This window comes from Schistocerca nitens, chromosome 4 (assembly GCF_023898315.1).
Source record: "Schistocerca nitens isolate TAMUIC-IGC-003100 chromosome 4, iqSchNite1.1, whole genome shotgun sequence".
NCBI lineage: Eukaryota > Metazoa > Arthropoda > Insecta > Orthoptera > Acrididae > Schistocerca > Schistocerca nitens.
Window position 1 is genome coordinate 553,961,370 of NC_064617.1, and position 22,516 is coordinate 553,983,885.

The following is a 22,516-nucleotide window of genomic DNA, read 5'->3' on the forward strand; positions in this document are numbered from 1 at the left end:
CCTCATTTTGCTTTTGTTGATGTTAATCTTATATCTTCCTTTCAAGGTACTGTCCATGTCGTTCAACTACTATTCCAAGTCCTTTGCTGTCTCTGAAAGAATTATAATGTCATCGGAAAACCTTAAAGTTTTCATTTCTTCTTCCTGGATTTTAACTCCAACTCCAAATTTTTCTTTTCTTTTCTTTACTGCTTACTCAATGTACAGATCGGAAAACATCGGGGTTAGGGTACAACCCTCTCTCACTCCCTTCCCAACCACTGCTTCCTTTTTGTGCCCCTCGATTCTTGTAACTGCCATCTGCTTATTGTACAAATTGTAAACAGCTTTTCGCTCCTTGTATTTTATCCCTGCCACCTTCAGAATCTGAAAGAGAGTATTACAGTCAACATTGTCAAGAGCTTTCTGTAAGTCTACAACTGGTATAAACGTAGGTTTACCTTTCCTTAACCTATCTTCCAGGGTAAGTCGTAGAGTCAGTACTGCCTCGCGTGTTCCTACATTCCTACGGATTCCAAGCTGTTCTTCCAAGAGTTCGGCTTCTACCAGTTTTTCCATTCGTCTGTGGCGAATTGGTGTTAGAATTTTGCAGCCGTGACTTATTAAACTGGTAGTTCGGTAATTGTCACACCTGTCAGCACCGGAATTCTTTTGGAATTGGAATTATTATGTTCCTCTAGAAGTCTGAGGGTGTTTCGCCTATCTCATACATATTTCACACCAGAGGAATGAATTTGGTCATGGCTGGCTCTCCCAAGGCTATCGCTAGTTCTAACCGAAATTTGTCTACTCCCAGGCCTTCTTTCGACTTAGGTCTTTCAGTGATATGTCAAATTCTTCACGCAACATCATATCTGCCATCTCATCTTCATCTACGTCCTCTTCCATTTCCATATCTTCATCTACGTCCTCTTCCATTTCCATAATATCGCCCTGATGTACTTATGTAGACCCTCTATATAGTCCTTCCACCTTTCTGCTTTCCCTTCTTTGCTTAGGACTGGTTTTCCATCTGAGTTCTTGATATTCATACTGGTTGTTCTCTTTCTCTAAAGGTCTCTTTCATTTTCCTGTAGACGGCGTCTATCCCACCCCCTAGTGATATATGCTTCTATATCCTTACATTTGTTGTCTAGCCATTCCTGCTTAGCCATTTTGCACTTCCTGTGGATCTCATGTTTTAGACGTTTGTATTCCTTGTCGCCTGCTTCATTTACTGCATTTTTATATTTTCTCCTTTCGTCACTTAAAATCAATATCTCCTGTGTTACCCAAGGATTTCTACTAGCCCTAATCTTTTTAGCTACTTGATCCTCTGCTGCCTTCACTATTTCATCTCTTAAAGCTAGCCATTCTTCTTCTACTCTATTTCTTTCCCCTGTTCTTATCAGTCGTTCCCTAATGCTCCCTCTGAAACTCTCTACAACCTCTGGTTCTTTCAGGTTATCCAGGTACCATCTCCTTAAATTCCTACCTTTTTGCAGTTTCTTCAGTTTTAATCTACAGTTCACAACCAATAAATTATGGTCAAAGTCCACGTCTGTATCTGGAAATATCTTGCAGTTTAAAACCTAGTTCTCAAATCCCTGTTTACCATTATAAAATCAACCTGAAACCTTCCTGTGTCTCCAGGTCTCTTCCGCATATATAACCTTCTTTCATGATTCTTAAATCAAGTGTCAGCTATGAGTAAGTTATGCTCTGCGCAAAATTCTACCAGGCGGCTTCCTCTTTCATTCCTCACTCCAGTCCATATTCACCTACCACCTTTCATTCTCTTCCTTTCGTTACTATCGAATTCCAGACCCCATGACTGTTAAATTTTCGTCTCCCTTATCTATGAACAATTTCTTTTAGCTCATAATACGTTTCTTCAATCTCTTCATCATCTGCGTAGCTAGTTGGCATATAGACTTGTACTTCTGTGTAGGGGTGGGCTTCGTGGCTACAATAATGCGTTCACTATGCCATGAAGATTATGAGAATTAATTTTGGGTTGCGGAGGTACAGCAGATTAAATTATGGAAGATGTTCAGCATATTGCAAAATGGAGGCGTACAGTTGTAGACAGGAAGGCCAATTGTTTGACAACAGGTCTTACTAGGGTTATGTACTAATATTGAGTGCAATGTAGACATATGAAGGAGAGTTGATTTCGGCAGATAGCAATTTTCATATGTGTACTCCTGGAGTACGGCCTTGCCGCAGTGGATACACTGGTTCCCTTGAGATCACCTAAGTTAAGCGCTGTCGAGCGTGGCCGGCACTTGGATGGGTGACCACCCAGCCGCCATGCGCTGTTGCCATTTTTCGGGGTGCACTCAGCCTCGTGATGCCAATTGAGGAGCTACTTGACCGACTAGTAGCGGCTCCAGTCAAAGAAAACCATCATAACGACCGGGAGAGCGGTTTACTGACCACACGCCTCTCCTATCCACATCCACACTGAGGATGACACGGCTGTCGGATGGTCCTGATGGGCCACTTGTGGCCTGAAGACGGAGTGCTCACTCCTGTATTAACAAAAACACGAACGAGAACAACGTACTATAGTCATTAACGCTTTAAAATCAATACTGCCGAAGGGTTTGGTATATGTAAAGATCACTTTATTGACCGCAAAAAAAGCATTGTCCTACCCCGGTTAATTCGACACTGTCCAGTGGAAAGAACTGTTCAGGGATGTACCAACATAAAATCATCGCTGCCTAGGTACCGCGCCATGGTGCCTCACTTTTATATTGCTTTTGTCCGTGTTTTTAAAATTATAATTATATACAGGGTGTTCCTCGAGAAATTGTCAGTATTCAAGACTGTGACAAGAAAGATCATTTGAAGCCAAAATGAGTAGAAAAAATGGGCTCTAAAATCCATACCTTAAGAACAATTAGCACTGCTTCATCTTCGCTACTGTGAAGCACATCTTTTCTGTTGAACAAATGCTCATGTTTACTTGTCAATTTTTTTCTTTTCTTGGCATTTACTACCTCCTCACAAAGAGTGGAAAGCAAAGAGACTCCAATAGATGAGTTAGTTTCACGGCGTCGAAGATGAAAAGGTGCTCATAGTTCTTAAGGTATGCATTTTATAATCCATGTTTACTAGACTCTTATGGTCTGAATGATCCTACCTGTCATATCTCTAAATACCGACCATTGCTCCCAGAGCATTCTGTATGTATCCCACCTCGTAAACACAATATTTTAATGCTTACGGCAATTGATATAGTATGTCGGTCTTTAAAACAAAATCAAAACTTGTAATCTTATGACTGCTAACTGTAAACTGGACAATGTCAAATCAATCCAGGCGGGACGATGGTCTGTACGGTTAGTGAAGTGAGTTTTCCATATAACACTACAGCAGTAGATACTTTAAAACGTTGGCGATTACAAAACACTGTTATCGCCCATATTATTAAGGATGTTTGAATATGTACTTAAAATGGCTGAAATGCAAAAAGCGTATAGTCACATGAAATTGTGCAGAAGTTTATTATAACTTGTATTTTCTACTAATCGAGACAGTATTCGCTCATCCTGTTTCATTTCTCGAATGATTCCTAACCAACTGCCATCTTCACGATCTGTAATCCAGTTAGATGATACGTGATGTGTCAGAATGCTCGTAACTCAGTTTCGTCGTTTTCTTTCGGTTCGTCGGAAAAATGTCACTAGGTAGTCGAAAGGAAACCTGGAAATGTGACTGAAACAATCTGAATTAACAGAGGTGCGGAAAGACAGGAGCGTCCCACAGTAAGAATGAAAATGGAAGTGAATTCTTTCTGTCGATCATTGGTACACCCGATTCGCTAGAAAAGAACTAATTCCATGAATTCCTTCATACATAATATGATCTCTTGAGTAGCAAATCATTACTATCATTACACTTGACGCGGGCATATACATAAAGTCATATTTATTCAGTGGGATCTTAAAACGAATGTTCTACCAGTAGTAAACCAATAGCAGATTCTAAGAAGAGATCAAACACAATAAAATCAATCGACACCATGCTTCTTTACTGCTTCGTGAGCGAAACTGTTGAAGAAGGCTTCATTGTAGTAATAATGTGATTCTTACTCTCAGATACTTACTAATTTTGGAATTTCGACCTTACGACGTGTTTGTCGGCGAAGTGGTCATTGTTCTTGATTTAACTGATATATGTTCAAGTTCGTGAAACAGCAGCAGGTGACAGCTAATGTATTCCTCAAAATCTGAATGAGAAACTACCACAGTACTTATCAGCACCACAATGTAGTTGAAAGAGCAGATAGGTTCTAGAGGACTCAACATTGTGTTTCACAAACTGCCTATATGTTCAACTAGAGAAACGTTGCTGCGTTAAGTTTGATAGATTCTATATGCTAAAGGCTTTTAATTACTGAAGTCTGTAGAGTAAAATAGCTAACTCTGGCAGAAGTTTTCAGGCATTTTCTTGCCACGGAATCGGTGATACCATATTTTACAGCTATTTACTATGAATCACGCCATATTAACAAAGCAAAGAAGCCGGCACCGTGAATGCTAAAAGCAAATTGTTAGCCAAAGCAGCATATTTTCGAACGTAATCGTTATAGTATGGTAGATGGCACTGCGCGATGACTCTGCTGAATATAACTTGCAATACAATAGTTCTAGAAATCAAATTAAGGTTTTCTAGACGTGATAATATTGAAAGGGGGAAATGTGTTCTGTGTGGGTAACGATATGCTGAAGCAAACTCGGAAACTCGGCGGATGGAGATTGGAGGGAGGGGAGGGGGGAGCGGGGGGGGGGGGGGGACAAGGAATCACCGACGCGTCCCTGGGTTGGTAACTTTAAGTTCTAGCAACAATAATGATGCCTCTGCCTACCTTAAATATTTGACACCATGGTTCAAAAAAAAAAAAAATGGGGTCTGAGCACTATGGGACTCAACATCTTAGGTCATCAGTCCCCTAGAACTTAGAACTACCCAAACCCAACCAACCCAAGGACATCGCACACACCCATGCCCGAGGCAGGACTCGAACCTGCGACCGTAGCAGCCTCGCGGTTCCGGACTGCAGCGCCAGAACCGCACGGCCACCGCGGCCGGCTGACACCATGGTCATAACCAACAAGTGGTCAACACTGGATGCAGTGAAGGCAGTGTAAGGAATGGATTCACTCAATGTGTTCGAGGAATGACGCTATTATGTTTGACATAACGGGCAGATTTCCAGTCTCTGCTTTATGCGACACGGGGGTTTCCAGATCAAACGGCGAGACATAACCCAGAGAAACGTGTGCCATCAAGGCTAATATCGATAGGCAGCATTTGTAATCTCTGTAACTCTGAACCTAGCGCTTGGTCCCTAGACCGCTCAGAGGGCAACCGCGGCAGTGTTTCAGAACCTTACTAGAGGCGTGCAGCGTCGATCTGAGTTTCAGCAGCGGACAGCGAATATCTCGACTGGCGGCGAAGGGCGTCGAAGACCACTGTGGGCGCAACAGCAGTGTGTCACTGAACTGCAACCTGCCAGTGGAAGACTAACGAGGAACCACTGTCTTGAGGTGCCGGGTTCCTGTCGTGGGGCGAGACCTGCAGTGAGATTCTCGCCAGAACCTCCTTGGAATATTCTGGAATTGCTTCAGTACATTTGAGTTTGGTGACCACATTCTGAAACGTTTGTACTGTTGTTTATGTGCGCCCTCGTCTGCCCTCTTCGAGAACAATTACCGTTGGTTTGTTGTCCATCATCGGAAGTGGCTCATGTAATTTCATACTTAAAGTGATGATTGCTACGGCACATCAATGCAGTTTAGCTGCATTATACAGAACTACGTTCGTCACAGCCCTAGTTCAATAGGTTTTTACCTGGCGGACTTGTGAAATACTTGTTTAACTTTATAGATACGCGAAATTAAGGCTATATAAGGCTATAAAGTACCCTATAGCGTTAATGTCTATTAGTGATTGTAAATGCATGTGTTAATTCTGATGCCACAGCTGGTCGACCTTGCCTAAGAGAAATGGTAACTAACGTTGCGTCTGCAGTAACGAATTTGCTTTCTTCCCTTCTTGTTTTAACTTTGTTTCTTGCGCAATTTTCAATAGTACCAAGCTCCCAATTTGTAAACGTTTGTTGCTTCTTCAGAGCTATGCATCCACACTCTTTAATCAAAGTAGTTTAAAGACTATGTGCCTTTGTGGGTTTTATTTCACTTTTCGCCTAAGGGTTTCCCGGCGCATTTTTTTTTTCGAGTTTCAGCAGATATCTGCAATTTCCTTTATGTATTGTGTAGTTGGAGTCAGTCAAACAGGTACTGCTCGTCATGTCTTTCACGCGACTCCCAGTGTCAACAAAAAGCTTCCGTGTGTTCCTCATTACAAACAAAATCATTTTAATCGTAATTTTACGTGCCCTTTCAATAGAGCGGTCCCAAATTACTGTTGTCCGATATTCCTTTTATCAATATGTATTAACAGAGACAGGAAAACATGAAGAATAATCAGCAATCCACCAGCCAGTCAGTAGCGCTCTATGCTTGACGGTAGCAGTCAGCGAGGGTCACGGCGTTATTGTCGCTGATGGAGTACTGTCCCTGTTAATACGTGTCGATAAAACAATAACCGTGGTCTAGGGGTAGCGTCTTTGATTCATAATCAAAACGTCTTTGGTCCCGGGTTCGATCCCCGCCACTACCTAAATTTTGATAAATAATCAGCATTGGCGGCCGAAGACTTCCGGCATAAGAAGTCAGCCTCATTCTGCCATCGGCCTTGTCAAAGAGGGCGGAGGAGCGGATAGTGGTTCAGGGCACTCTCTTGTCCTAAGGGTGGGAAGTTGCCCCTAAAGGCGGAAGAATCAGCAATGATCAACGACATGAGAATGCAGAAGGCAATGGAAACCACTGCATTAAAGACACGTAACGTGTATCCACAGGACATGTGGCCTGTAATTGAAGAAGTGTCATGATTATCTCTCCATTGACAAAAGATTCCGGAATAGTCCCCCATTCGGATCTCCGGGAGGGGACTGCGAAGGGGGAGGTTACCATGAGAAAAAGATTGAATAATCAACGAAAGGATAACGTTCTACGAGTCGGGGCGTGGAATGTCAGAAGCTTGAACGTGGCAGGGAAACTAGAAAATCTGAAAAGGGAAATGCAAAGGCTCAATCTAGATATAGTAGGGGTCAGTGAAGTGAAGTGGAAGGAAGACAAGGATTTCTGGTCAGATGAGTATCGGGTAATATCAACAGCAGCAGAAAATGGTATAACAGGTGTAGGATTCGTTATGAATAGGAAGGTAGGGCAGAGGGTGTGTTACTGTGAACATTTCAGCGACCGGGTTGTTCTAATCAGAATCGACAGCAGACCAACACCGACAACGATAGTTCAGGTATACATTCCGACGTCGCAAGCTGAAGATGAACAGATAGAGAAAGTGTATGAGGATATTGAAAGGGTAATGCAGTATGTAAAGGGGACCGAAAATCTAATAATCATGGGCGACTGGAATGCAGTTGTAGGGGAAGGAGTAGAAGAAAAGGTTACAGGAGAATATGAGCTTGGGACAAGGAATGAAAGAGGAGAAACACTAATTGAGTTCTGTAACAAGTTTCAGCTAGTAATGGCGAATACCCTGTTCAAGAATCACAAGAGAAGGAGGTATACTTGGAAAAGGCCGGGAGATACGGGAAGATTTCAATTAGATTACATCATGGTCAGACAGAGATTCCGAAATCAGATACTGGACTGTGAGGCGTACCCAGGAACAGATATAGACTCAGAGCACAATATAGTAGTGATGAAGTGTATGCTAAAGTTCAAGACATTAGTCAGGAAGAATCAATACGCAAAGAAGTGGGATACGGAAGTACTAAGGAATGACGAGATACGTTTGAAGTTCTCTAACGCTATAGATACAGCAATAAGGAATAGCGCAGTAGGCAGTACAGTTGAAGAGGAATGGACATCTCTAAAAGGGCCATCACAGAAGTTGGGAAGGAAAACAAAGGTACAAGGAAGGTAGCTGCGAAGAAACCGTGGGTAACAGAAGAAATACTTCAGTTGATTGATGAAAGGAGGAAGTACAAACATGTTCCGGGAAAATCAGGAATACAGAAATACAAGTCGCTCAGGAATGAAATAAATAGGAAGTGCAGGGAAGCTAAGACGAAATGACTGCAGGAAAAATGTGAAGACATCGAAAAAGATATGATTGTCGGAAGGACAGACTCAGCATACAGGAAAGTCAAAACTACCTTTGGTGACATTAAAAGCAACAGAGGCAACATTAAGAGTGCAACGGGAATTCCACTGTTAAATGCAAAGGAGAGAGCAGATAGGTAGAAAGAATACATTGAAAGCCTCTATGAGGGTGAAGATTTGTCTGATGTGATAGAAGAAGAAACATGAGTGGATTTAGAAGAGATAGCGGATCCAGTATTAGAATCGAAATTTAAAAGAGCTTTGGAGGACTTACGGTCAAATAAGGCAGAAGGGATAGATTACATTCCATCAGAATTTCTAAAATCATTGGGGGAAGTGGCAACAAAACGACTATTCACATTGGTATGTAGAATATATGAGTCTGGCGACATACCATCTGACTTTCGGAAAAGCATCATCCACACAATTCCGAAGACGGCAGGAGCTGACAAGTGCGAGAATTATCGCACAATCAGCTTAACAGCTCATGAATCGAAGCTGCTTACAAGAATAATATACAGAAGAACGGAAAAGAAAATTGAGAATGCGATAGGTGACGATCAGTTTGGCTTTAGGAAAAGTAAAGGGACGAGAGATGCAATTCTGACGTTACGGCTAATAATGGAAGCAAGGCTAAAGAAAAATCAAGACACTTTCATAGGATTTGTCGACCTGGAAAAAGCGTTCGACAATATAAAATGGTGCAAGCTGTTCGAGATTCTGAAAAAAGTAGGGGTAAGCTATAGGGAGAGACGGGTCATATACAATATGTACAAGAACCAAGAGGGAATAATAAGAGTGGACGATCAAGAACGAAGTGCTCGTATTAAGAAGGGTGTAAGACAAGGCTGTAGCCTTTCGCCCCTACTCTTCAATCTGTACATCGAGGAAGCAATGATGGAAATAAAAGAAAGGTTCAGGAGTGGAATTAAAATACAAGGTGAAAGGATATCAGTGATACGATTCGCTGATGACATTGCTATCCTGAGTGAAAGTGAAGAAGAATTAAATGATATGCTGAACGGAATGAACAGTCTAATGAGTACACAGTATGGTTTGAGAGTAAATCGGAGAAAGACGAAGTTAATGAGAAGTAGTAGAAATGAGAACAGCGAGAAACTATGGTCACGAAGTCAATGAAGTTAAGGAATTCTGCTACCTAGGCAGTAAAATAACCAATGACGGACGGAGCAAGGAGGACATCAAAAGCAGACTCGCTGTAGCAAAAAAGGCATTTCTGGCCAAGAGAAGTCTACTAATATCAAATACCGGCCTTAATTTGAGGAAAAAATTTCTGAGGATGTACGTCTGGAGTACAGCATTGTATGGTAGTGAAACATGGACTGTGGGAAAACCGGAACAGAAGAGAATCGAAGCATTTGAGATGTGGTGCTATAGACGAATGTTGAAAATTAAATGGACTGATAAGGTAAGGAATGAGGAGGAATGGCATTTCTGGCCAAGAGAAGTCTACTAATATCAAATACCGGCCTTAATTTGAGGAAAAAATTTCTGAGGATGTACGTCTGGAGTACAGCATTGTATGGTAGTGAAACATGGACTGTGGGAAAACCGGAACAGAAGAGAATCGAAGCATTTGAGATGTGGTGCTATAGACGAATGTTGAAAATTAAATGGACTGATAAGGTAAGGAATGAGGAGGTTCTACGCAGAATCGGAGAGGAAAGGAATATGTGGAAAACACTGATAAGAAGAAGGGACAGGACGATAGGACATCTGCTAAGACATGAGGGAATGACGTCCATGGTACTAGAAGGAGCTGTAGAGGTCAAAAACTGTAGAGGAAGACAGAGATTGGAATACGTCAAGCAAATAATTGAGGACGTAGGTTGCAAGTGCTACTCTGAGATGAAGAGGTTAGCACAGGAAAGGAATTCGTGGCGGGCCGCATCAAACCAGTCAGAAGACTGATGACCAAAAGGAAAAGCAAATATCCCGTCAGAGTAATCTGGGACCGCTCTGTCGAATGGGCACGTGAAATTCCGCTTTAAAAATAATTTTGTCCGTAAAGGGAACAAACCGACGCTTTTTGTAGACGCTGGGCGTCGCATGAAAGAAGTGGTGAACACTCTCTGTGTGAGCTGAATCCAGCAACACAACTCAAAAAGCGAACTGAAAATATCTGCTAAAATACGAGAGAAAAGTGCCTGATGACTCTTAGAAAAGAGACCCTGTACATACAGGTGAGTCAAGTAAGACGTAACACCCCTTTTATTTTGTGAACGGTTATACATTTTGAAAGGGTTTCCGGCAAATGTTAGAGCGTCGAGGTGCGCGTATATTCTAGTTTTTAGCGCTCGTATCAACGCAGATATCGAAGTAAGTAGGTGTTTTTAAACGGTACTGTATACTTCTTGTAACTGCATTCGACAGCTCTTGAGAAGCCAATTGTAGCGATATACCGTTTGTTAATGTTGACCTTGAAACCTATCGTAAAAAGTTTGAGAAATGTCCTAGAATTTGAGAGTGCTGTGTCCTAAAACGGCATTTGCGGTGCAAACACTGCCAAGCAGGCGTCTCGGAAAAGGCTGCGTAGTTGTACACCGTAAGGTTCACCTGCCCAACGAGAATAAAGCTTTATTTCCACCTGAACCAACTTACGACCTAGATGTAGGTTCACCTACAAATCTTGTATACGCAAATACGACTTTGGCTAGAAAACTATTTCACATTTGAATATCCTAACAGTTTACGTAAGCTGAAACAGAGAAGCCAACTGTTCATTTTTCAAAAATAAAGAGGTTTTATACGCAAAAAGCAACTACCGTATTAAATATCATAATGTTATAAGGAAGACATGACCTATCTTTTCCTGTATATGACTGTGTGCTTCTAACAGGTAAAATACACGCTGTCGGGCAACTGTCTCTACCTACACTGCTCTAAATTGTATCATATGAGGTACATTCGTTGAACTAAATATTTTGTTGAAAACACCTTGGTGATCACGTATATGTTGTTGTTGTTGTGCTCTTCAGACCTGAGACTGGTTTGATGCAGCTCTCCATGCTACTCTATCCTGTGCAAGCTTCTTCATCTCCCAGTACCTACTGCAACCTACATCCTTCTGAATCAGCTTAGTGTATTCATCTCTTGGTCTCCCTCTACGATTTTTACCCTCCACGCTGCCCTCCAATGCTAAATTTGTGATCCCTTGATGCCTCAAAACATGTCCTACCAACCGATCCCTTCTTCTAGTCAAGTTGTGCCACAAACTTCTCTTCTCCCCAATCCGATTCAATACCTCCTCATTAATTACGTGATCTCCTCATTAATTACGTGATTACCCACCTTATCTTCAGCATTCTTCTGTAGCACCACATTTCGAAAGCTTCTATTCTCTTCTTGTCCAAACTAGTTATCGTCCATGTTTCATTTCCGTACATGGCTACATTCCATACAAATACTTTCAGAAACGACTTCCTGACACTTAAATCTATACTCGATGTTAACAAATTTCTCTTCTTCAGAAACGACTTCCTTGCCATTGCCAGTCTACATTTTATTTCCTCCCTACTTCTACCATAATCAGACATTTTACTCCCTAAATAGCAAAACTCCTTTACTACTTTAAGTGTCTCATTTCCTAATCTAATTCCCTCAGCATCTCCCGATTTAATTCGACTACATTCCATTATCCTCGTTTTGCTTTTGTTGATGTTCATCTTATATCCTCCTTTCAAGACACTGTCCATTCCGTTCAAATGCTCTTCCAAGTCCTTTGCTGTCTCTGACAGAATTACAATGTCATCGGCGAACCTCAAAGTTTTTACTTCTTCTCCATGAATGTTAACACGTACTCCGAATTTTTCTTTTGTTTCCTTTACTGCTTGCTAAATATACAGATTGAATAACATCGGGGAGCGGCTACAACCCTGTCTCACTCCTTTCCCAACCACCGCTTCCCTTTTATGCCCCTCGACTCTTATAACTGCCATCTGGTTTCTGTACAAATTGTAAACAGCCTTTCGCTCCCAGTATTTTACCCCTGCCACCTTCATAATTTGAAAGAGAGTATTCCAGTCAACATTGTCAAAAGCTTTCTCTAAGTCTACAAATGCTAGAAACGTAGGATTGCCTTTCCTTAATCTTTCTTCTAAGATAAGTCGTAAGGTTAGTATTGCCTCACGTGTTCCAACATTTCTACGGAATCGAAACTGATCTTCCCCGATGTCCGCTTCTACCGGTTTTTCCATTCGTCTGTAAAGAATTCGCGTTAGTATTTTGCAGCTGTGACTTATTAAACTGATAGTTCGGTAATTTTCACATCTGTTAACACCTGCTTTCTTTGGGATTGGAATTATTACACTCCTGGAAATTGAAATAAGAACACCGTGAATTCATTGTCCCAGGAAGGGGAAACTTTATTGACACATTCCTGGGGTCAGATACATCACATGATCACACTGACTGAACCACAGGCACATAGACACAGGCAACAGAGCATGCACAATGTCGGCACTAGTACAGTGTATATCCACCTTTCGCAGCAATGCAGGCTGCTATTCTCCCATGGAGACGATCGTAGAGATGCTGGATGTAGTCCTGTGGAACGGCTTGCCATGCCATTTCCACCTGGCGCCTCAGTTGGACCAGCGTTCGTGCTGGACGTGCAGACCGCGTGAGACGACGCTTCATCCAGTCCCAAACATGCTCAATGGGGGACAGATCCGGAGATCTTGCTGGCCAGGGTAGTTGACTTACACCTTCTAGAGCACGTTGGGTGGCACGGGATACATGCGGACGTGCTTTGTCCTGTTGGAACAGCAAGTTCCCTTGCCGGTCTAGGAATGGTAGAACGATGGGTTCGATGACGGTTTGGATGTACCGTGCACTATTCAGTGTCCCCTCGACGATCACCAGTGGTGTACGGCCAGTGTAGGAGATCGCTCCCCACACCATGATGCCGGGTGTTGGTCCTGTGTGCCTCGGTCGTATGCAGTCCTGATTGTGGCGCTCACCTGCACGGCGCCAAACACGCATACGACCATCATTGGCACCAAGGCAGAAGCGACTCTCATCGCTGAAGACGACACGTCTCCATTCGTCCCTCCATTCACGCCTGTCGCGACACCACTGGAGGCGGGCTGCACGATGTTGGGGCGTGAGCGGAAGACGGCCTAACGGCGTGCGGGACCGTAGCCCAGCTTCATGGAAACGGTTGCGAATGGTCCTCGCCGATACCCCAGGAGCAACAGTGTCCCTAATTTGCTGGGAAGTGGCGGTGCGGTCCCCTACGGCACTGCGTAGGATCCTACGGTCTTGGCGTGCATCCGTGTGTCGCTGCGGTCCGGTCCCAGGTCGACGGGCACGTGCACCTTCCGCCGACCACTGGCGACAACATCGATGTACTGTGGAGACCTCACGCCCCACGTGTTGAGCAATTCGGCGGTACGTCCACCCGGCCTCCCGCATGCCCACTATACGCCCTCGCTCAAAGTCCGTCAACTGCACATACGGTTCACGTCCACGCTGTCGCGGCATGCTACCAGTGTTAAAGACTGCGATGGAGCTCAGTATGCCACGGTAACCTGGCTGACACTGACGGCGGCGGTGCACTAATGCTGCGCAGCTAGCGCCATTCGACGGCCAACACCGCGGTTCCTGGTGTGTCCGCTGTGCCGTGCGTGTGATCATTGCTTGTACAGCCCTCTCGCAGTGTCCGGAGTAAGTATGGTGGGTCTGACACACCGGTGTCAATGTGTTCTTTTTTCCATTTCCAGGAGTGTATATTCTTCTTGAAGTCTGAGGGTATTTCGCCTGTCTCATACATCTTGCTCACCAGATGGTAGAGTTTTGTCAGGACTGGCTCTCCCAAGGCCATCAGTAGTTCTAATGGAATGTTGTCTACTTCCGGGGCCTTGTTCCGACACAGGTCTTTCAGTGCTCTGTCAAACTCTTCACGCAGTATCGTATCTTCCATTTCATCTTCATCTACATCCTCTTCCATTTCCATAATATTGTTCTCAAGTACATCGCCCTTGTATAAACCCTCTATATACTCCTTCCACCTTTCTGCCTTCCCTTCTTTGCTTAGAAATGGGTTCCCATCTGAGCTCTTGATATTCATACAAGTGGTTCTCTTCTCTCCAAAGGTCTCTTTAATTTTCCTGTAGGCAATATCTATCTTACCCCTAGTGAGATAAGCCTCTACGTCCTTACATTTGTCCTCTAGCCATCCCTGCTTAGCCATTTTGCACTTCCTGTCGATCTCATTTTTGAGACGTTTGTATTCCTTTTTGCCTGCTTCATTTACTGCATTTTTATATTTTCTCCTTTCATCAATTAAATTCAATATTTCTTCTGTTACCCAAGGATTTCTACTAGCCCTCGTCTTTTTACCTACTTGATCGTCTGCTGCCTTCACTACTTCATCCCTCAGAGCTACCCATTCTTCTTCTACTGTACTTCTTTTCCCCGCTGCTGTCAATTGTTCCCTTATGCTCTCCCTGAAAATCTCTACAACCTCTCGTTCTTTCAGTTTATCCAGGTCCCATCTCCTTAAATTCCCACCTTTTTGCAGTTTCTTCAATTTTAATCTGCAGATCATAACCAATAGATTGTGGTCAGAGTCCACATCTGCCCCTGGAAATGTCTTACAATTTAAAACCTTTTTCCTAAATCTCTGTCTTACCATTATATAATCCATTTGTTACCTTTTAGTATCTCCGGGATTCTTACATGTATACAACCTTCTTTTATGATTCCTGAACCAAGTGTTAGTTATGATTAAGTTATGCTCCGTACAAAATTCTACAAGGCGGTTTCCTCTCTCATTTCTTCCCCCCAATCCATATTCACCTACTATGTTTCCTTTTCTCCCTTTTCCTACTGACGAATTCCAGTCACCAATGGCTATTAAATTTTCGTCTCCCTTCACTACCTGAATAATTTCTTTTATCTAGTCATACATTTCATCAGTTTCTTCATCATCTGCGGAGCTAGTTGGCATATAAACTTGCACTACTGTTGTAGGCATGGGTTTTGTGTCTATCTTGGCCACAATAATGCGTTCACTATGCTGTTTGTAGTAGCTAACCCGCACTCCTATTTTTTTATTCATTCTTAAACCTACTCCTGCATTACCCCTATTTGATTTTGTATTTATAATCCTGTAATCACCTGACCAAAAGTCTTGCTCCTCCTGCCACCGAACTTCACTAATTCCCACTATATCTAACTTTAACCTATCCATTTCCCTTTTTAAATTTTCTAACCTACCTGCCCGATTAAGGTATCTGACATTCCACGCTTCGATCCGTAGAACGCCAGTTTTCTTTCTCCTGATAACGACGTCCTCTTGAGTAGTCCCCGCCCGGAGATCCGAATGGAGGACTATTTTACCTCCGGAATATTTTACCCAAGAGGACGCCATCATCATTTAATCATACACTAAAACTGCATGTCCTCGGGAAAATTTACGGCTGTAGTTTCCCCTTGCTTTCAGCCGTTCGCAGTAGCAGCACAGCAAGGCTGTTTTGGTTAATGTTACAAGGCCAGATCAGTCAATCATCCAGACTGTTGCCCCTGCAACTACTGAAAAGGCTGCTGCCCCTCTTCAGGAACCACATGTTTGTCTGGCCTCTCAACAGATACCCCTCCGTTGTGGTTGCACCTACGGTACGGCCATCTGTATCGCTGAGGCACGCAAGCCTCCCCACCAACGGCAAGGTCCATGGTTCATGGGGGGGATCACGTATATACCGCAAAATAAATATTCTTCTTAACGACATGTCGTCTTCATTCTGAACGTAAGGGCGTAATGACAGTGTTACCAGCTACGTGCAATACATGCTATCGACGTAGTTGACAATGAACTGCAATTGCGTACACACGTAAGTGAAATAAACCATTTACTAACATTGATTTAGTAACCACCCAAATCACATAACATAAATTTTGTCTACCCAAAAAATAACTTTATTCTTTATTTAACTATGTGTTAAAACTGTTGACCATGGACCCAAATGCACATTTGCAGTCATAGTTCGAAAGAATTATGAACAGATGTAGTTAGAGTGGATGATATGGTAGAGCATGCACTGACCATTCGAAAACACGTATCGTCTAGTGTGTTTCTGTCTCGTCGTAGACTGTATCTTTCATTGTTCCCGAAGAAAGAAATCAAGAATCAAATCTGGGGACCTCGCAGGCGATTTGACAACAGAATTACGTCGTAACCTAAGTCCAGGAAATGTCTCATTCGGTATCTGCGCTGCAACACGGGACGAGTGTTCAAAATGTTCAAATGTGTGTGAATTGCTAAGGGACCAAACTGCTTATGTCATCTGTCCCTAGACTTACACACTGCTTAAACTAACTTATGCTAAGAACAGCACACACACCAATGCCCGAGGGAGGACTCGAACGTCCGGCGGGAGTGGCCGCGCAGTCCGTGGCATGAAGCCTCAAACCGCGTGGCCACTTCGCGCGGCACGGGACGGGACGAGTGAATTGGACAACAATCGTGGGGCAACCGTCATGTTGCAGCTGCATACACTGTTGAATATCCAGTGGTACCTCTCGTAGAAGAACCGGCAGAATTTTCCTTAGAAAGGGTACGTACGAATGTCCATTTACAACGCCTGAGATGAAGTGAGGTCCCACAATGTAATTTCCTACGGAGCGCCATCATACGTTTACTCTCCAAGGCTGTTCATGTTGCACCTGACGAGGTCAGTGTGGATTTTCGGCTGCCCAGTACACCATGTCATGCAACTTTACATTAGTGTGATTAGTAAACGTTGCTTCATCGTTAAAGAGCACACTTCGGAGAAACGTAGGGTCGTCTCTCAGTTGCTGAAGGCCAAACCGACAATATTCTGTACGATGTTCAAAATAACGGCCATCGAGAGTCTGACGCAGTGACAGACGACAGGGATGGAAATTCAGTGGACGCAGGATGCGAATGACATTCGTGTGGCTGAGTCCACATTCCTTGGTAATATGTTTAGTACCTGTGAGCGGATTCATTAGCATCGTATCCAGAACAGGTTCTTAGTGTTCTGTAAAGTTACTGTCTTCTTGTCCCCTTTTTGAAGTTCAAGCAGCCTATCCCAATTAGCATCTAAATAATTCATGCAATTCCATGGCGCGTCAGATACTGGCGATTCAGATTGGCCCTGTACCGCTGTACTGTCTACACTGCGTTTCTTTTACATTCACCATATAAAAGTAGTATATCCGACTTCTCTCCATTGCCGCGTGGGATTAGCCGCGCGGTCTAGAGCGCTGCAGTCATGGACTGTGCGGCTGATCCCGCCGGAGGTTCGAGTCCTCCCTCGGGCATGGGTGTGTGTGTTTGTCCTTAGGATAATTTAGGTTAAGTAGTGTGTAAGCTTAGGGACTGATAACCTTAGCAGTTAAGTCCCATAAGATTTCACACACACTCACTTCTCTCCATTGGTGTATATATCTGCACGCAACAAGTACTAGAAATGAGCGGACTGCAGTGCAGGCTAGTAAACAGGTAAACGTATTGGCATTCTGACATAGCGTAGCACGAAAAGCTCTGGTTGGTGGTGTTTGTACCACTAATGCCGATTTCGGCCACTGTGCTCTCAAATTCTTGGACATTACTCAATTTTTTTTAACGACGGGTTTCAATGTCAACAGTAACAAACGCTATACACTGAAATTGTCTTCTCAAGAGTTATCGAACGCAGTTATAAAAAGTACACGGTTTCATTAAAAAAGTACTTGCTTCAAAAGCTTCATTGATGCTAACGCTAAAAACATTAACCAAACAAACAAATACGTGATCCTTGATGCTCTAATATCTGCCAGAAACCGCGTTTCAATATGTGTAACCAATCACGAAATAAAAGAGGTGTTACATCTTACGTGTCTCACCCTGTATATATCTGATAAAATTCAGTTTTTATCAGCTTCTCGTAAGATTTTGTTCCTATAGATCTATGCATTCGGACTCTTTTAGCAAACTGTAGTTGTAAGATTAACTGGCCGCGCGGAGTGGCCGCGCGGTTTGAGGCGCCATGTACCGGATTTGCAGCCCCTCCCGCCGGAGGTTCGAGTCATTCCTCGGGGATGGGTTGTTTGTGTTGTTCTTAGCATAAGCTCGTTTAAGTCAGAGTAAATAGTGTGTAAGTCTATGGACCGATGACCTCAGCAGTTTGGTCCCTTAGGAAGTCATACACATTTGAACATTTTTTTTAAAGATAAACTGTACCCGTCTTGTTCTCCTTCAGCTTCGTACATAGTCTGGAGTAAAGTTTTACAGTTAACATCACTGTAAATGTTGTGGTACCAGGAACTACTGGAGGGGGTTGAGTCCTGCTCCATTCCTTCTATTGTCATTGAACTCCATCAGACTTTTGCTGACTTTTGGACTGTATGGAGAAATTTACTATTTGAGAGCATATGCTTGTATATGAAAAGTCTTGGGGGTTTAAGTGCAGATATTGTGATCACTGTTACCTTTATACATTCCCACTTCAGTGAGTTACTTATTTCTTTCTCAGCGTCTAACAGTCTTCCCACAAACATGTCACGTCCTTTACTACCTGATATTTGCTGCACGAAAGCCTGTAAGTAGAGAATATGTGTTTTGCGTCAACGCATCCACCTTCACCAGCTAGCCTGCTGCCCAGGGAAAATTAGTATTAATGGCTTGCTCTTCCCACCGTACACTGGCAACAGAATTAAAGGATCACTTTCTCAAAACGCCGTAACTGTCTTCCGTTCCAACGCAAAAGTTTGAAATTCGGCTGAAAGGTGCGTAGATCCACCGTGTGTGACGGTGCAAAAGCGTAACTTCCTGCGACGTCACCCTCGGGCTCGACGACACTTCAGACAGCAAGGTGCCGATACAGCCGGAAAAAAAGGACAGAGCTCAGACGTTCATTTGACTTTTAAGGTATCTTAATGATATCACATTGAATCCAAATTTCAGCTCAATTCGCCCGACGTCACTGCGGACGTGTCACATGATATGAAGGTCGAGCACAACCACTTTTATTTACATTACACCCCTTCTTTTAGATGGAAATCAGAACCGAGACACCCAGCGTTAAAATCATGTAGTTTTCTTGTGGCTGACCGAGAAAAACTTTCCAGACACACTGCCGCTCAGAAACTAAACGAAAAGGTTTCACAGTAACAAACGTTGCCAGAGGTGATAGTACTAGTAAGTGACAGATTAAAATCCTAGGAGCCGATGGGATCGAAGCCGTGGCCTTTGGAACTGTAGTTTGGCTTTTCACCAGTGAGCCACCAAGATACACGAAATGACTACCCACTATCCTTCCCACTCCTGTCTCGGTGGTAATACGTCGCCCTCTGAACCTATGCAATATCCTCGTCCATCCCTACACAATCTGTGCTCCCAAACCCTTGCCTCGTGGGCTCATATCCCTGTAATAGACCTAGATACAAAACCTGTACCCACTCCAGTGTGGTCACAAGCATCTCACCAAAGGTAGAACTATCTGTGAAACCAGTCATTGGATCTACAAGCTAAACTAATGTGCTGCAATCTACGTGGGAATGACAACCAACAGGCCATCTGTCCGCATGCATGGCCTTCGGCAAACTGTGGCCAAGAAAGATGGCTCTGAGCACTATGGGACTTAACTTCTAAGGTCATTAGTCCCCTAGAACTTAGAACTACTTAAACCTAACGAACCTAAGGACATCACACACATCCATGCCCGAGGCAGGATTCGAACCTGCGACCGTAGCGGTCGCGATGTTCCAGACTGTAGCGCCTTTAACCGCTTGGCCACCACGGCCTTTTAGAACTACGTAAACCTAACTAACCTAAGGACATCACACAACACCCAGTTATCACGAGGCAGAGAAAATCCCTGACCCCGCCGGGAATCAAACCCGGGAACCCGGGCGTGCCATGAAAGAGATGGACCACTCAGTTGCTGAGCACAACGTTCTTCACTTCAGTGACTACCTTCCAGCCAGTGCTATCTCGATCTTTTCTACCAACAACAGCTTCTCTGAACTGTGCAGTTGAGAACTCACATTGCAATATATCCTACGTTCATGCAACACTCCTGGCCTCAACCTTCGTTAGTCATTGTCTTTTACCCACCTATTCCCTTCCCTCCACCATCATATCCACAGTATTTGTACTTCTCTGCTTCTCTGCCCTCCCCCCCCCCCCCCCCCCTGCCCCCAAGCCGTCTAACTTCCCGACTGCACCTAGCCGTCCGACTCTCATCCCACTTCATCCCTGTATGCTCACACAAGCAGCAGTTTACCATCCCCCTCCACAATCCTACTATCACTCCCCCTACCCACGATACCCTTCTCCTTACACCCACCACCCAGATTGCTTCTCCCATCAGGCGCAATTGCTCGTAATCTGGTCTTGGCAGCCAGATACAATGCTTATGTGTGTGTTAGTTGCGTTTGTCTGAATGTGTATGTACGTGTGTGTGCGTGTTTTGTGTAATTCAGAGGAAGGCCAAATGAAATCTTTTTGTTGTCTGCGACTGAATATCTCCGCTGTGTAGTGAGTAGCAATATACGCTTTTCGCAATATTGCCATTATAAGGAATAAAGATTCAAATGTGCAACGACAGGTCGTTCAAAGAGACCTTAGAAGTAGCGGGAGACTGAGAGCGGCGTACCTCCTTGTTGGCGATGGCGACGGCGCTGTCGGCGGAGGTGGGGGCGCCGCCGCTGTAGGCGTCCTCCCAGCGCACGGCCACCGCGCCGTCCGCCTGCTGCGGGGGCGGAGGCGGGGGCGGCGGCTGCTGCTGCTGGGACAGCATGGCGCCGGCGGGGGCGCTGCCGGCTGGCGGGCTAGCGGCGGCCGCACGGCCGGGCCCGCCCACGGCGACCGCCCGCACTCATCCCCCCGAGAACAGGTGGCTCTCCGACGCGCTCGACGTGCCCGCGCCCGCCGTCCGCTGCCGCATCCTAATCTGCAACACGCCGCACCCGGCGTCACCCGTACTGCTCGCTGCTGCCGAGTTCTGTGCTGGCAAATAATTGCAACTGCGACGCCGGGAAGGATGGCAAGTAACGAAATTTTACTTACTGTGCAGATACGTGTAGCAGGAACAATACGTAATTATACTTCTAGGTGAGTTGAGGACTACAAAGAGTGTGAATTTTAGTACACAGACTTGCCATATCTGGCAGCAGCAAAGATTCTAACACAGTTGGGCAGAAAGTCCGACTGATCTGGTATGCCATTCCTTTCTGCTTGAGTTCTACGTCAGGCTTCTATAGTCGTGACAGCTGCCAAGGGGTAGCGTGCCAGACGCTAGCCAGTCCATGTGCAGATCTCTTAATGGCAACACGCCTTAGTTTCTTGAAAGATCATAAAGATCTCAAAGGGAAGGCACAACCGTCGAACTTAATACTTCAAAAATGTGACAGCTGCCCTCCAAATTACGATGTGATCGTAGTTTGTATTCCAATGTGCTGTGTACAACTTCGTACATAATGACGAGGAGATGTGCGCTACTGCTCGGATTGGCAACTGTGATTGTAGGAACGCTGGACAGGCGAAATGATAAGCGAATAAATTAATACAGTAAACAGAAGATTTACTTAACCCGTTTTACTCCAAAAATACAATGACTCATTACAAATAATGCAGCAATAAGTAAAATCCAGCTCTCTGTGTCCACTAGGATGAGGCTCTCTGAACTAAATCGACATGTGGCAGAATGGTTCCAAGTACGAGTGGGCTGTGTGCCTGCCGCCAGCCATCCTATATCGTGGCCGCGGAGAGCGCTCATGATACAGAACCACCAGAAACATGGCCCATCAGAAGGGCTCCATTGAGTCTGCCAGATCCTGCACGACCGCTGTCAGCTTCTGACGGAAACTTGCCAGCTTTCACACTGTAACGCCGGAAATGCATATCCTTCTATTTCCATCTATTGCACTGCAAATTTTTTTCCTTATTTTGTCACCTGAATATATGACATTTCTGTCTCTTTATATATTGTAATTGTTTTACTGTTTGTATATATATATATATATATATATATATATATATATATATATATATATATATTTATGCACTTATGTTGGTTTGTTTTGTGAATATTATTTGTATTTATACGCTGGGTCTGGCCTAGGGAAAACTATGCTATCGAACGAATACATCGATAGGTCGTGTGGAGAACCAAAGTGTTTAGGATCTTTGGTAGTGTTAACTCTGTCGCGTGGAGCGCGGGCAGAGGGGGAGTCTGGCAGGAGTAGCGAGTGGAGCAGGTGAGTTGTGTGAAGCTCCCGCGAGTTGCCGCGCTTTCGGGGTTTGGCAGCATGTAATTGCGCTCGACTTGCGATGATAGTTTCTGACATGGTGTCGCGGACGG

General features: G+C 44.2%; 1 protein-coding gene across 1 annotated transcript in view; it reads right to left on the minus strand.

The window, feature by feature from the left end:
• The window catches only part of LOC126251854 (potassium voltage-gated channel protein Shab), a 205,086-nt gene extending 184,168 nt beyond the window's left edge, over positions 1–20,918 (minus strand). The window contains exon 1 of the mRNA XM_049952530.1: positions 20,810–20,918. The gene's annotated coding sequence lies outside the window, so the exon portion shown is untranslated. The remainder of the gene's footprint in view (positions 1–20,809) is intronic.
• Positions 20,919–22,516: the final 1,598 nt, after the last annotated feature.